General features: G+C 43.1%; 1 protein-coding gene across 3 annotated transcripts in view; it reads left to right on the top strand.

The window, feature by feature from the left end:
* Nucleotides 1–10,831: 10,831 nt before the first annotated feature.
* The window catches only part of ZNF148 (zinc finger protein 148), a 41,973-nt gene continuing 38,521 nt past the window's right edge, over nucleotides 10,832–14,283 (top strand). For 2 of the 3 annotated variants that reach the window (XM_058839966.1, XM_058839968.1), the window contains exon 1: nucleotides 10,832–10,925. The gene's annotated coding sequence lies outside the window, so the exon portion shown is untranslated. Of the gene's footprint in view, nucleotides 10,926–11,485; nucleotides 11,607–14,283 lie in introns of those variants that run through there. The other variant, XM_058839967.1, reaches the window with a different exon arrangement.

Raw genomic sequence — 14,283 nt, forward strand, 5'->3', positions numbered from 1 at the left:
ATATTATTATGAAAATCATCTCTTGCTAGACTAAACTTTGAAACTGCAATATTAACTATTTTATATGCCTATGATCAGTGTTTCTGTGGTGAAGACACAGCAAGATCCTCTTTCTGTTCTAACCCAGCCTGTTCGCTATTTTTGCATGTGATATTTTGATGCTGCCTCACCTTATGCTAAACCCCAGTCTTCTACTTATTTTCTTTATTTGTGATTCAGTTAGCTTTTGTATTACCAACATAACTTACTTCAATAACACATTGTATGGTATTTTGAACTTGCTTTGTGGAGGTTTTTTCACTCTCTCTTACAAATTCTTTTATTTGTCTACTTTGGCATTAAATAAGGCCTGGTTTTCTTTCTTTTTAAGGACACTGGCTTACTGATTTCTACATGAAAATTTCACCAGCATTAAGACTACTTGTTAGTATGCACAGCTACAGCAGAGGATGTTTTATTTTTTGACAGCTCCAGCTTCGTTAACGTCTCTGTAAACTGTGGAAAGAAAGCTGCCATTTTAGTACATAAGTAGGCTGTACTACAAACAGACATTTCCGAAGCAGGAGCCAATCCGCAAAATATTGCCAATTTGCATGCAATTAGAAATGAGGTTGACTATCATATCTTTAATTAAATATGCTAAGTGAGTTGATAAAAAAATGGCCAAGCTGACAAAATGAAAGTATCCTTGATCTACATCTAAATATACATTTTTCAAAGGAAGTTGTAGCCTTTTATCATGCCTTCATATTCCAATAGCTGGCATTGATTTCAGCCTGTCAGCTTGAATCTACTTGTGTTGATAAGGAGTCTTTGATAGAATGATGATATTTCTTTTAAATAAAACTATTTTTTCCCCCAGAGGTATATGGATTTGGGGTCACCTTGTTGGGTTTGCCCTTTTGTATTCAATGAGTTACCCAGAATCTCCTGCTCCTGTGTATTTATTTAGCTTTGTGATTTTGTCAAGGTTATCAGTTAGATTTTTTATCAGGGTCTATTTCCTCTATGCCTCCAGCTTCTGAAAATTGAGATTTAACTTTGTCTGGCAGTTAGGACCTACTGCACAACCACTGGCAGCTCTGCAAACCTTGCCAGCTCACCAGAGGGGCTGTGGGGAAGGGAAGCTGCTTCTTTCTTGAGACAATACTTTGACCCAAAAGAATATCCAGTGCACCTTGGAATCCACTGATCCCATCTGTGCTCTCCAGTTATGTGCTTTTATCCACCATCAGCTCTGTGCCCACCTGCCCTGTGAAGCACTGATGGGATATTTTCTTCCACCTTTTACTGCATCTCCTCACAGACTGGCCAAGACTCTCTCCTTAAACCCAGGTACTAGTTTTTCTTCATCTGCTCGTCTGGCTTGGTGTGCATACATCCACCCAGCAAACAAGGGCAGTTTACTTCACAAAGAAATATGGTTTTACTTACTACAAGCCATTTTAAACCATTTATTTGACTTTTAAATTATCCTCAGCATTGAACTCTCATCTGCTTTGCAGATGGAAAGCAGCTCTTAGCAAACAGCCTTTGTTGTGTGGGATATCCCCAGCCCACACTCAAACCACTCTGACGTTCTTCTGACCACTTTCATTTTACATCGTCCCCAAGGCTTAGCCAAGCTCCCTGGATTTCCCAAGCAGGTGGTAATTGCTGTTCTGGAGCTTTCTGAGCTGGTATTACATGGACCAACCTCCTGACCAACTTCAGGCTCCCTGAATCTGCCTGGGCATGAAGTGTGGGGGTGTGCTGTCCTTCTGCAGGGTCTCATTTCCAGGATACAGTTATTCCTCACCAAAACCTTCTAAAGGATTGTGTCAGTGTGAAAGCAGCTTCACAAGTGCCACACCAGGTGTGATGTCCTAGGAGACTGTGAGAGACAAGCTCCATCAAGCTCGTTGGAAGCCGTGTACAGTTTGAAAACTGCATCAGTGCTGTTAGCTGAAAATCGGCTGGTGTTGCTAGCTCTGATGTTAAAAACGTGTTAAAAAACAACTGCTGCCACTCATCAGGTCATCTATGGAGAGGCCATGTCATGTGCAGCATCCCTTCCTTATCAAAGTGGACCCACAGAGAGAAGCTGAAGAGATACCTGTCCCCTTGTGTAAAACAGTGTGATGGATCAGCATTACAAAGGTCACATTTTTCTTAATGCCTACACACAGCACCACATTCCTTCACAGAAATTGGTCTCTTGATGTTTGCTTTGTGCTTTAAACAAATTTCTGGCAAAATTTCTAGTATGTCTCTGGGATTTATAATGTCTCTATATGTCCTTAAACAAGTTTAGTTCCTCATAGGCACCAGATGATATGTACAGCTAATTGCAAATGTCATGGTTGGAGTTATTCAGTAATAACTAGGTTTAAGTTAACTTTGGGTAAGACTTAGCACTGAAGAACTTTGCCCTTCTGTTTTTAGGTAGTTGGGGCTGTCATGGGGATTGGAGATCCTTTGTCACTGTTTGCTTGTTATTGGATAAACCAGACACACAGAGGCACCTCCTTCATACACACACTGAGCTCTCTTAAGATGACAACAAGGCCATGACTTTACAAAGTCTGTTCAAGTTACTGCTTTGGGCCAAAGCAGTGTTTTTGACTCAGGACATGTGATATAGAGGGTGCTTGGAACAGAGTTTTTCCTCTGTTCTTTCAGTGGTGAGAAGGCATGGCTAGCTAGCCATAGCCTACTGGGATAAAAGCAGTTTCCTCTTGGAAAAAAGCAGTCCTTTTTTGTTTGGTTTTTTTTTTTTTAATCCCTTTGCTGTTTTTAAAAAGAGAAATATATAAAACTTCAGAGTTTTGTCTGCTTTTTCCTATTTCACGTCCATTCTGTGATAGAGCTTGGTATAACCACAGGGTATGGTGCAAAGGGCTGATGTCAAGCAAGAGGAAACAGACTTCTTTGTAGCCTTGCAGGTGCCTCAGATATTCATATTGGCAAGACATTTTCCTTTCCTTCCTTTCCTTTCCTTCCAGAATTCTTTTGGGTTTAGGACCAATGCTTTGGATGTGCCATAGCAGAGAAGTTCCCCATTTTATTCTTTTTTTGTTTTTCTTTGTTGATTTCGTTTTTGTATACCAGACATTACTTCATGTACTTTTATTCTGTCTTCCTTGCTTTTCTCTGAAGATAATAATCCAAATATTTTCAATCGTTTGTGGATTGCCACACCTTTGATCCTACTTGTTGCTCTTTGAATCCTCTGAAGTTCCCAGTCTCTGAGATGCCTGGAGATGGCTGGACCACAGCAGTCTGCTTGAAGATGTACCACAGATCTATGTCAAGATGTTGTATCTTTTTATTGTTCTTCAGCCTATTTTATCTGTTTGCTTACTTTATCTGCACACAAAAACCAAATCTGGGTGGCACCTGGTGGCAAAGGCTGTGATCTAGGTTGCTTCTAAAAGCATTCATGGTATATTTGTGCAAACTGCTCCTAAAGACCTCTATTGACTCCATAGCCCCATAGGCTATTCCAGTGGTTTGTGACCTTTGCTATTAGAAAAACAGAAAAATATCTAACCTAAAGGTAAAAATTTATGTCTTACATACCTCCCAGGGGCAGGGAAACCAGCTTTCTCCACATTTCTGTGTGATGTCCTCTTACATGTTTGAAGACCCCCATTATGTTTAGCATTCTCCTTAGGAGCATGTGCCTTTTGGGTCAGGTTTTCGAAACCTCTTGGTATTCCTATTGACCTTTCCAACTGGGCTATATCTTTCCTGTCCAGTTGAACTCTCAGCTGTCCTGTGCAGACTGAATGGAAGTGATTCTCTTGTGTCCTACAAGGTTCAAGCCACGTCACACGTAACAGCATGATGTGCACATCAGCTGATGTCCAGCCTGTGAACAACTCACTTGCCCTACTAAACATAACTTCAGGTCTTTTCTCCATCCTTACTGAGCTGAACTCCATCATCTTCTTTTCCGTCCTCATCCAGAGGAGGCTGGACCTGGACCTGCACTGTCTCCTGCCTGGTGCAATTTAAAAATTTACCTGTCCTCATCCTCCTATTGAATAGTCTGTTGGTATAATAATAGGTACAAGTCCTAATCAACTCCATTCAGTGAATCCTTGTATTTTGAAAGAAAAATCAGTCATCACTACATTCAAGTAGCATTTAATTTGCTTGCTTTGACCTTATGACAGATTTCATCCAGTTTACTTCTCATTTTATGAGAAAGGAGCATGAGAAGATAACTTATCAACAACTTTACCTTCTTGCCTTTCCCTGCCAAGGCCCCCCTTCTTTAGCTGCACCTTGGCCATTTGTCATTTGTAGTGGATCTTAGCAGTTTGCCTTTTCTTTTAAAATCAGAACTTCACGCAGATAAAATGGCCTTTGTTGGCCACTGTGTTGTCTATTCATCTGGCATTTTTGGAGGCCTCTGAGGTTTTGCTTAGTCCCCACTGGGGCCTGATTAACTTAAAAATTTATGGCAGCCCAGTCAGTTCAACTTCTGACAGTCATGAATAGGCTCTGTGTCATTTGGAGAATGGTTAATAGCCTGTCTTATTCCAATATTTCTTTACTCTAATGCAATTTTTCAGCATAGTACCAGAGGAAACCAGTAATGGGATGGCAACACTATGAATTTTATTATGTTTTTACACAAAACCTAAAACCCTTCCTTTTTTTGCTGAGTTGAGCAATTAGCTTATGGAGTTCGAAATCCAGCCTTTTAGAATCTCTGCCTAGTATTCAAGGTCCATTTTTGCTCTTCTCATTCCCCATTCCTTCACTGTCAACTGAAATTAGAGATTTTACTGGCTTTCTCAGATTCAGATTTCTATACTCTGTTGGCATTTCCATATATTGTTTGTTGGCTCAAACAATATATGGAAACATCCCATTTGGCATAACGGCTTGATCTGTGTAACCCTGGGAATGTACAACCTCTTGGGCTTAAATATATGGAATCATAGAGTGGTTTGGGTAGGAGGGGACCTCAAAGGTCATCTAGTTCCAAGACCCCTGCATGTGTATGTGTATGTATATAAATATATAGGTATATATTCATAAAAATCTATCTGTATATATAAAAGCTTAAATACATGTCTTTGTGTTTGAATTTTTGGTTGGTATCAATCTCCCATCCTTACCACTGCATCAGAGCCTGGTGTCCTACCTGCTCTGCACATCTTGCATCTTGCTTTTAATCAGGTCAATGTTAGACTTGTAAAAAGGTGTTAATCTGAATTTAAAATGCTGTACTTGGCTTGCACAAACTCACAGCGCATGCAAGGTGGTGTGATGCAGCCTACAACACGATAACATAAACCAAGAGAACTGACACAAAGTAGGTACCAAGTAGCTGGTTACTCATCCCTGAGTAACCTCCCCACCCAGACAAGCCTTTAGCTAATGGTTCAGCTAATGCTGTCTTTCAAATTAGATCCACTATAATATTTCAAATTAAAGAACTCAGCTGCAGTGGGACAGACACATGGGAAAGATTAGGATGAATTAAGTAAAGGTGTGACATTAAATTGCAACAGTTAAAGCCCACCAAATCCCTGTGTGGATGTTCTCTCTTTTACAGATAAAATATCCCTCACTTCCTTTACATTTATTTCTGAAAAGCTTAATCCTAAAGTGTTCACACTGGGGTTTAAGGCCCTCTTGCTTTCCTATCTGCAGTTAATTCAACTTAAATGTCTTACGTAGGCTGCCAATCTAAGTTAAGAGTAGATGGTTTTCTGCTCTACTTATAACTTGTGTTTTAAGGCAGAGAAATGGGTTCTTTAAGTTCTGTCTCGTGTCATTTGACAATTTGTGTTAGGTAAGTGCTACATTATCATCATTTTTGTTGCTTTTTCTGTCTATTAGACATCTCAGCATGGGACATTAAACATCCTCTCTTCCTTTAGTCTAGAGATTTATAATGCTAATTTTACAGGAATGCCATGTGGGACCAAGCCAGACGTATTACAGATATCTGAGCGTCTTGTGTCTACACAAACCCACCCTGACTGATGCTGCCTTGCTATCTTTCTTTTTTCAGACAGGTATATCTCTCATCAAACTTTTCATTTTTTTTTCTGGGATTTTTGTGCTGTCTTGACCTCTAGTTTTAAAGCACTTCAGGCTGCTCTATTATTGTAAAATAAATGACTGAGTCAGGTCAGGCATGTTTGTGGCATTAGAAATGAGTCTGATAGGAAGAATTCTTCAGGGCTCAGGTGGAAGTGGAACAGTGCTCTCCTGCAAACGGTTTTGGGAACAGAAAAGATTTTGGTAATGAGGAAAAGAGCTGGGTGACTTGCATGCACTTTCTAACAAATATTGACTGTAATTAATTATTTTTGTTTGCAAACATCAGATGCCCAGGTGTTTTGAGCCATTGCATGCCATATTTCCATGCATTAGTAATGTCAGGATGAGCACACTGTGCCACTCTGTAGCATTGGGATTGATTCCTGATCTGCCAGCACTATAGGCCAAGGCAGACTATTGAGTCAGGCTTACGTGGGATCATGAATTGAAAGCTTTCTATAAAAAACATTAAATAATTAAAACACAAATTCCACCCGGGATGCTGAAATGAAGAGGAGCAATTTACAGACAACGTGAGTGGATGCTCAGACAATGGACTCATTACATTTCTGCATTGAATATGCATGCTAGTTAAAGCCCTGGTGAAATATTCCAATTGAAAAAATGGATGGAGGATGATTTTCTAGCTTTCAGTAACAACTGTTCCCTGATTGAATCCACTGTTGAAATGTCAGGCATTCACCAAGGCATTTCTAAAGCACCATACATTCTATCACTGGTTACCAACCAGTGACCTTTGTGGATAAGGAAGGAGGGGAGGAGGGAAACTGAAGAATAATGGGAGTGGGCTGTGGAAAACACACCTGTGACCTCTGAAAGTCCAGTTACTCTCATCTCCCACCAAAGTTATTAACTTCTCAACTGTTTGATGATCCCACAAGCACAGAAAAGGTAGGTTTAGCATTGCTTGGGAGGATGAATTGTGTATTTCCACACCCTAACACCTCACACTTTCTCTTGGATTTACCTTGGATTTGAACTCTCTGCAAATACCTTATTTTGAGAACATAAATGTTTTTCAAGCAGCGCTCTCCACATGTAAATTACTGACATGAACTCTTCACTGATCATCTTCAGTCTGTTTTTTCAAGACTTAGCAACACTATGAAATATTCAGTAAAAATATTGATTGCTGAAGCACAGGTTGTTTTTCACATTTCCTTTGGTCTGATCCTGTAACCACAGACATAAATAGTCCAACAGATCTTCATTTTTTTTTCTCAAGAGAAGCCAACCATATGTGTTGGAAGGAATGAGACTGTTAAGGGTGAGTTGTGACATCTGCAGGGGGAAGGGGAGAAGATGGACATGCTGCATCCTTGTTTTACATGACAAAAGACAGAAAAGCAGCAGGGAACTTCAGCCTGCCACAGAATCAGTAGGACAGGTCACACATCACTCCAAAGGCACAGAAAAACGGTGGTGTGGGTGGGTGAGAAGAGGCTGCACTTGATATTTGTTGATTTACCTGTCTGTGGTCTAAATTATTGAGCTGTAGGCCCCCCCAACAGTATTTTCAAACAAACAAAAAATAATTTTTGAAAAACTGGAAGGGGAATTATAAAGAGTTACAAGGCTAAAGCAAGACCTGGAGAATAGAGTTAAAAATCTTGATACACAGTCCTTAAACCTGATAGCTGAAATGAATAATTAGAAGCTCAGGCTTGATGAATGCAGACAAATACAAAGGCATAAATTTGAGAGCTAGGCTATGAGGCCATCTTAAAAGCCTACATAACTGTGGACTTCTCTCTCAAATTCCCAGACTTGATCTTTCCAGGTCAACACCTGCTTCAGCAGAAGTTACTGGCTCGATGAACAAATTTCTGAATGAAATCCTTTCGTTTTTCATGCTGGAGGTCAAATGTGTTGGTTCTGCTTGATATGTGCAGTTACTTCAGAAGCCACTTCCTGGTTAAGACCTTTTAAAACACATGTATTCTCCAGTGATTCCCCAAAGCCACTTTTTAATACATAAACTACTTGTGCTTCCTAAATTATTTTGTTTTTAGATTTATGCAGAGAAGAAAAAAAAAAATAAAAGAAAGGAGCGTGAAGTGCTTTTTACTTTCCAGTATTTAGCCCTCTTAAAACTGAAAGTTACTGTGCTCCATGCTGCATACACATTGCCTTTCAGAGGTTTTCTCATGGGTGGGAAACTTTTGGAATTCAGAAGGGAGAGGAAAGACTATATTAAAGACTATTAATTATTATACCTAGGGAAAAGCAGAATTTTCCTGCTATTTACAGAGCAGTGTAAAGAAAAAAAAATATAGGTCAAAATGCAAATGCTCCTTTAAGCTTCTCAAGCTACTGAGTTTATATATTTCTTTTCTATTTTGCTATGTCAAAACACTAATATTAATAAATGAACAGCACAGTATTAAATTTGTGTCCAATATGAACATCAGTGCCACAGCTGGGTGATTGGTGAGGAACTGCCATAATTTGAAAATACGTGAGGGAGAGGTCCAAGGTCTGATTTGTCCCTTCACCCCCTCTACCCTGGTGCGGGGCACTTCCAGATGAACACAGCACTGCAAGATTCTCACTGAACTTGACAATTTATAGGTTCTTAATTCCTCTTAAAACAACACAAAACCCTGCACCCTAACCCAAACTGTCATTTGAAAATTGGAACATGTCTTGATTAAGGTCATAGAAGAATGATAAGAGAGCAATGAAGAGTAATGAACAGCACCCAAATATGCTGAGTCTTACTTTTTTTCATTAAATACAAGACAGTCTTTCTTCTTTGTATTACACTGTTAATTGCCAAACAGATATTTTGAAAAGCAGGTTCCAATTGATGTGTCCTTGGAGAAAGACTTGTGCTCACCCTGCAGAAAGATTTAATTCCTCAGTGTGTTTTAAAATAAGGTTTTAGTGCTGAGCTTCCTGACTCAGTCTTAATGCAATTCAAAAGATATTTTTTTTGACAGGGAAAAATGACTGGAGTCACCAAATTAATTGTCTTTGAAGGAAAAATAAAATCAAAGCTGAATAAATGTACATCTTCCCTCAGTTTCTAAAACTCTGGTTTTGGAGATGAAAACATTTCCCATTTTATTCAATAAGCAGGTTAATGACACTTCTTGTATTTATGTAAAATTGTAGAGGACCGCATGGAATGTAGCTACATTATATTAACCCCTTCCTCTGTTCGTAGAGATTGAGTACTCGACACCATCATTTAGAAATGTACATATTGCACCAAGTCAGGGCACACCTTCATCAGGCTCCTGGAGTCATTCATACTCTTTTCTTAATGCAATTTCTTGCCCTGTAACTTGATGGCACAACCTCTGCCCAGCGTGAAGGCACAGAACCTTATTAATGCACCTTGCTGAAGGAACTCGAAACCCTTCGTTCAGCTGACTCACCAGGCAGATGAGTCTCACTCCTAACAGGACCTGAGTGAAGGGCATAAGCCCTGTCACAGAGACAGGGTGATCCTGTAGGACAGCCTGGGAATAACTAAGCTTGTACCAAAAAGCTTTGGGCTTCTGCTGATTGAATGACTCACAGAGCTAAGCCCAGCGAAGCTGGTAAATTTTACCCAACAGAGCTTATGCAGATCTTGGCTTCAATCCAGCAGTGCACTTAAGCACATGCTTAATTATACGCAAATGACATAGAGAAATTGAGGTACGCACGTGTTTAAGTGCGTTGCTGGGTGAAAGACTTTATTTAGAGAAACGTGGAAAAGTTGGTAACCCCTGAAAGAGGTGAAGTTGAGAGGTGCAAGTGACACCGTGCCACAGCTCCAGCCAGTCTGGTGGAGAGCTAGTCCAAGGAGGGCACTGGGTTTTGAGATTTGGCCTCTAGCGATTCTCCAAATAGTTTACTGTGCAGGGCCATGGCGAACATCATGATCATGGAGATTGCAGTGCAGAAAACTCATGTTGGGACTTTCATATGGACTTGGAGGCCCTGAGAGTCCAAGGGACACCACCTCTAAGTAATGGCTCTGGCAGTCTGCAGCGGGGCCTCACCCCAGAGACGCGTCAGGAGTGGGGAACCACATCAGGCTTTTCTTCTTTACATTGAGGGTAGCTGAGCCCTGGAACAGGCTGCTCAGGGAGGTCGTGGAATCTCCCTCTTCGGAGACATTCCAAACCCACCTGGACGCGTTCCTGTGTCACCTGTTCCTGCGTCCCCTGCCTGGGCAGCGGGGTTGGACGGGATCATCTCCACAGGTCCCTTTCAACCACAACAATTCTGCGATAGTTAAGCCTTCTCCCTGACACCGACCGCGGCCGCTCCGGCCTTCTCTCCTCCGGGAGGCCCTGCTGGGCATTAAGCCGCCGGCACGACTCCGAGGGGCACGGGGGACCAGCCCCCGCCGAGGCCGATGCCCGAAGGGTCTCTCCCGCCCCGCCTCCGCTCGGGGCCGGCGCGGGCAGCGCTCCCACGGCCGCGGCGGCCTCCTGACCCGCGCGTAACCCGGCACCGCCCGCCCCGGCAGCAGCCGCAGCCCCGGCGGGGCTCCCGGCTCCCGTCTCGCTTCCCGATCGCCGTCATCGCCATCCCCATTCCCCATCCTCCTCCTCCTCCCGTCCCGCCGGTCCTCCGGGCGCGTTTCCCGTGGTGCAGCGCGCGCGCGGCGCTCTGGCCGGGTGTCGCTGTCACCGCCCGCGGACGCTCGGCGGAGCAGCAGGAAGGAGCCGCCGCCGCCGCCGCCGCTCCCCCCGGGCTCCCCCCGCCGCCGCCGCCGCCCCGCGGCCCCCACTGCCCGCGCCCCGCCGCCCCCGCCATGCCCGGGGCCGCGGCACGGCCGCTCTGAGCCGCCGCCGCCGCCGCCGCGCCCCGGCCCGGCCCGGCCCGGCCGCCTTCTCCTCGCAGCTCTGCGGCCGGTAAGTGCCGGCGGGAGCGAGCCGGGGCCGGTCGGGGCCGTTCGGTGCGCGGAGGGAAGGAGGGAGGAGGAGGAGGACAGGGAGGGGAAGGAAGGGAAGGAAGGGAAGGGGGGGCCGCGGCGCGGCGCGTCCCGCATGGGCCGCGCTTGGCCCCGGCGCGGAGAGGCCGGCGGGGAGCGGGGGATGAAGAGGCGGCGGGCGCCCTCCGCCCGCTGCTCCCGCTGCTCCCGCTCCGTCCGTTCCCCCGGCCGGGAGCCGCGGGGCCGCGCAGGCCGCGCCGGGGATTGGGCCGGCGGGGCTGCCTGACAGACGGACAAAGAGCTGACGGACGGACGGACAGCGCGTCCCTCCGGCCCCGTCCTCCCGGGCCGTATCCTCTCGCTGCCCGCCTCTCCATTGTTCCCGGTGTAAGATAGGTGAAGCGTGCCGACCTGCGGACAGTCATTTCGTTTGGTTTTATTTCTGCATAACCTTCTCAGAGTCTCCTCTCAGCTGCTCGGAGGAAGCTTTTGCAAGGCACCTCTTTTCCCCAGCGTCGGGAGCTGCTAACAAGTGCCAGGCTGGAAGTGGCTTGGGAGAGCAGGGGGGACCAGTAGGAGTTGAAGAGAAATTAGTTGGGCTTCAAACACTTTCACTCATCAACATCATTCCTCCCCCGATTCCTGCCAAACCTCAGCTGGGGTGAGTGCAGCAATGTCTGCATTAAGCTGGGTCATGGAAAGGGAAGACATTAATGTTGCAAACATAAATCGTCTCTCTGATCACTTTTTTTTTGTAAACTGTTTAGGGCAGCTGTGAGAGATTTTGCAGAATGATTAAAAAAAAGTATTTATGTGGAATCCGGTGATCACAACTTTGGTCTTGCTTTGAAAGTCTGCTTGGAGCATGACCTATCTGCATACACGTGACATTCTGGTCCAAGAAGTTGTAAATGGGAGGGATGTTTTAGTCCTGATGAGCAGCATCTTTGCCACTGGATGGGACAAATGACAGAGGACTGTGTTTTTTCTTTTGAATAGGATCTCAGTTGCTCTGTTTATTTCTGTACTTATTTGCAAATGTCAGTAGTACTTTACAAGCTTGCTAGGAACCTGGGCCCTACCCATCTTGCTTCAACATTTTGGAGTGCCCATATCCAATTTCATTGTTGTAAGTGGTATAAATTTAGTAGCCATTCTCCATGAGTTTGGTGAATATGCCTTGTGAAGGGAAGAAGTAGAAAAACAGTACTACCCTGCGTCAATTTTTGCAGGTGTTCTTACCCAATTCTTTAAATAAGTCCAGATAAACCAGTAGTCTGACTGAGACTTGAAATCTATCCTGCTGTGTGAAAAGTTTGCATACCTTCAGGCAATGTTAGCTTTTCAGTGTTCACTTCCAGTGTTGGGTTTGTGCATTGTCCAGTGACAGCTGTCATCTGCAGGAGTTTTGGCTGCACCGGAAGCTCTGGAGCATGTGAGGCCTGCTTTCCTGTGGATCTCGTGGATCTGCAGGCTCTTGGTGCAGAGTACAGACACATTCATAGGAGAGACCAGCAAAGCCTGCTCTTGTTGCAGTAATTTAGGAAAACAGAATTCATTTTCAGTTGAAAACTGTTGTCATGGCCTTTCATCATGAATATGCAACTGAGTGTATGTGTGTGTTTAGTTTCCAAAAGTGTTTTCTTTGTAGTTTTTTTCTGGATGTCTGCATGCCCCTCTTCCCCAAGTACACCTGCACTTAGTCAGTGAGCTGATATAAATGAAGAAAGCTGAAAAAGATGAGGATGATCTCTTGCATTTAGGCTGCTGTGTGCATGTGTACTTCTGTCTTCGCTCCTCAGGCTGAGACCTGAGAGAACAGATGTGTATGTAATCTATGCTTCTGTTACTGTCTGTCTTGTCCATGTGTGTTTCAAGTCTACTGTATTGCAAACATATTCTGTTTATGGAAAAATCCCTAATATAATGGATCATGAAATCAAACTATTAAGTGGGTAAGTAGCTACTTGAAGAGCCACAATGATTAAAAAAAAAAGGGAGGAGAATTATTCAGGATGTGAAAAGTTATATTTTAGGCCGAATTGTTCACCTGAAGGAGCATACACTTTGGGAATATTGTTATGAAGTTTTTCAAAAAGTGGTTGTCTCTCTGAGTTCAGTGTGTACAAGTTTATTTGTATGAGGATTTAAAGCACTGTGGAGTGTGGGGGTGTTCTAAAGACAATTGGTGTAAAAACATTGAGGTTGGAAGTTTGTACTTCCATCTGAGAATTTCTGTCTACCAGTAATGTTAGAGTTGAACTCTGAGAATGCTAATAATAGTGAAATATAGTGATGGTTCATCTTGAAGAGTTTAGCTCACTTCTACATATGTTCTTTGCACCACAGGTTTAGTAATATAGGTTTGCAAATAGTGGAGCTCAGGGTATGGGTTGTTAGTATATGATTCAGGTTAAACATTTAAAAATGTACTAATGGGGAGGAAGTGTTTATTGTATTCTAATAATTTGCAGAGAAACATGGTGGGTTTGTTTTTTGTGTCTGCTGCAAGACATTTGTGATTTTTTTTGTGACTGGAATCTCTGTAGTGTCTTCCTTCAACGAGGATTGCTGTGTGGGCTCTTACAAATGGAGACCTGTCTGAATGGAGCAGCTTGATGGAGTGGGCCTTAATCTATCAAAACTCCTTTAAGTGTTTAGCATAATTTGGGATTAAGTTTGATTTAATTTTGGCTCTAATATAAAATACATCTTTCTCTGTGAAATAACAGAAGTTAAATAAGAAATATTAATACTGGAGTAATGTCTTTAATAAATGAAGATACTGCTGTTACCCTAACTGTGGAATGAAGCATCCAGCTTTCCTGTCCAAACTTAGCTAGCATGTTAATAGATACTAAATGAATGGTGCAAGCATTGAAAAGTAAGCACCAGTGGAAATATTTCTTATTTTGATGGCTCTTAAATGGATCTAACAGAGAAATAGATAGGTTTTATTTAAAATAAGTACTTCCTCTGCATTTGCCTGGCATTTTAATGATAGCTGCCTTTCAAACCAGCATTATTTATGATGAAATAGATTCAACCCTTCAGCTTGCAGTTGGATCTGCATAACTGAGTTTTTGAAGACAAAAGTAGTCCCACAAAGGCTCCATGGATGGAGCCAGACATGGGTGTCTGCTTCTATCAGGTTGCAGGGCTTATGTAAAGGATCAGTACTGTGATTAAGTTCCACTTTAATTTGTTTAGGGTTTTTTGAAAGAAACACTTTTGGGAAAATTGTATTTCTTGTAGTACTGAGATTCATGATTTTTTTTTTTTTCTTTTTTCAGTTCTGTCCATTGGTATCTGTGCAGAAACCCTTGTTCTAATATTGA

The sequence above is a fragment of the Poecile atricapillus genome, chromosome 5 (assembly GCF_030490865.1).
Source record: "Poecile atricapillus isolate bPoeAtr1 chromosome 5, bPoeAtr1.hap1, whole genome shotgun sequence".
Taxonomy (NCBI): domain Eukaryota; kingdom Metazoa; phylum Chordata; class Aves; order Passeriformes; family Paridae; genus Poecile; species Poecile atricapillus.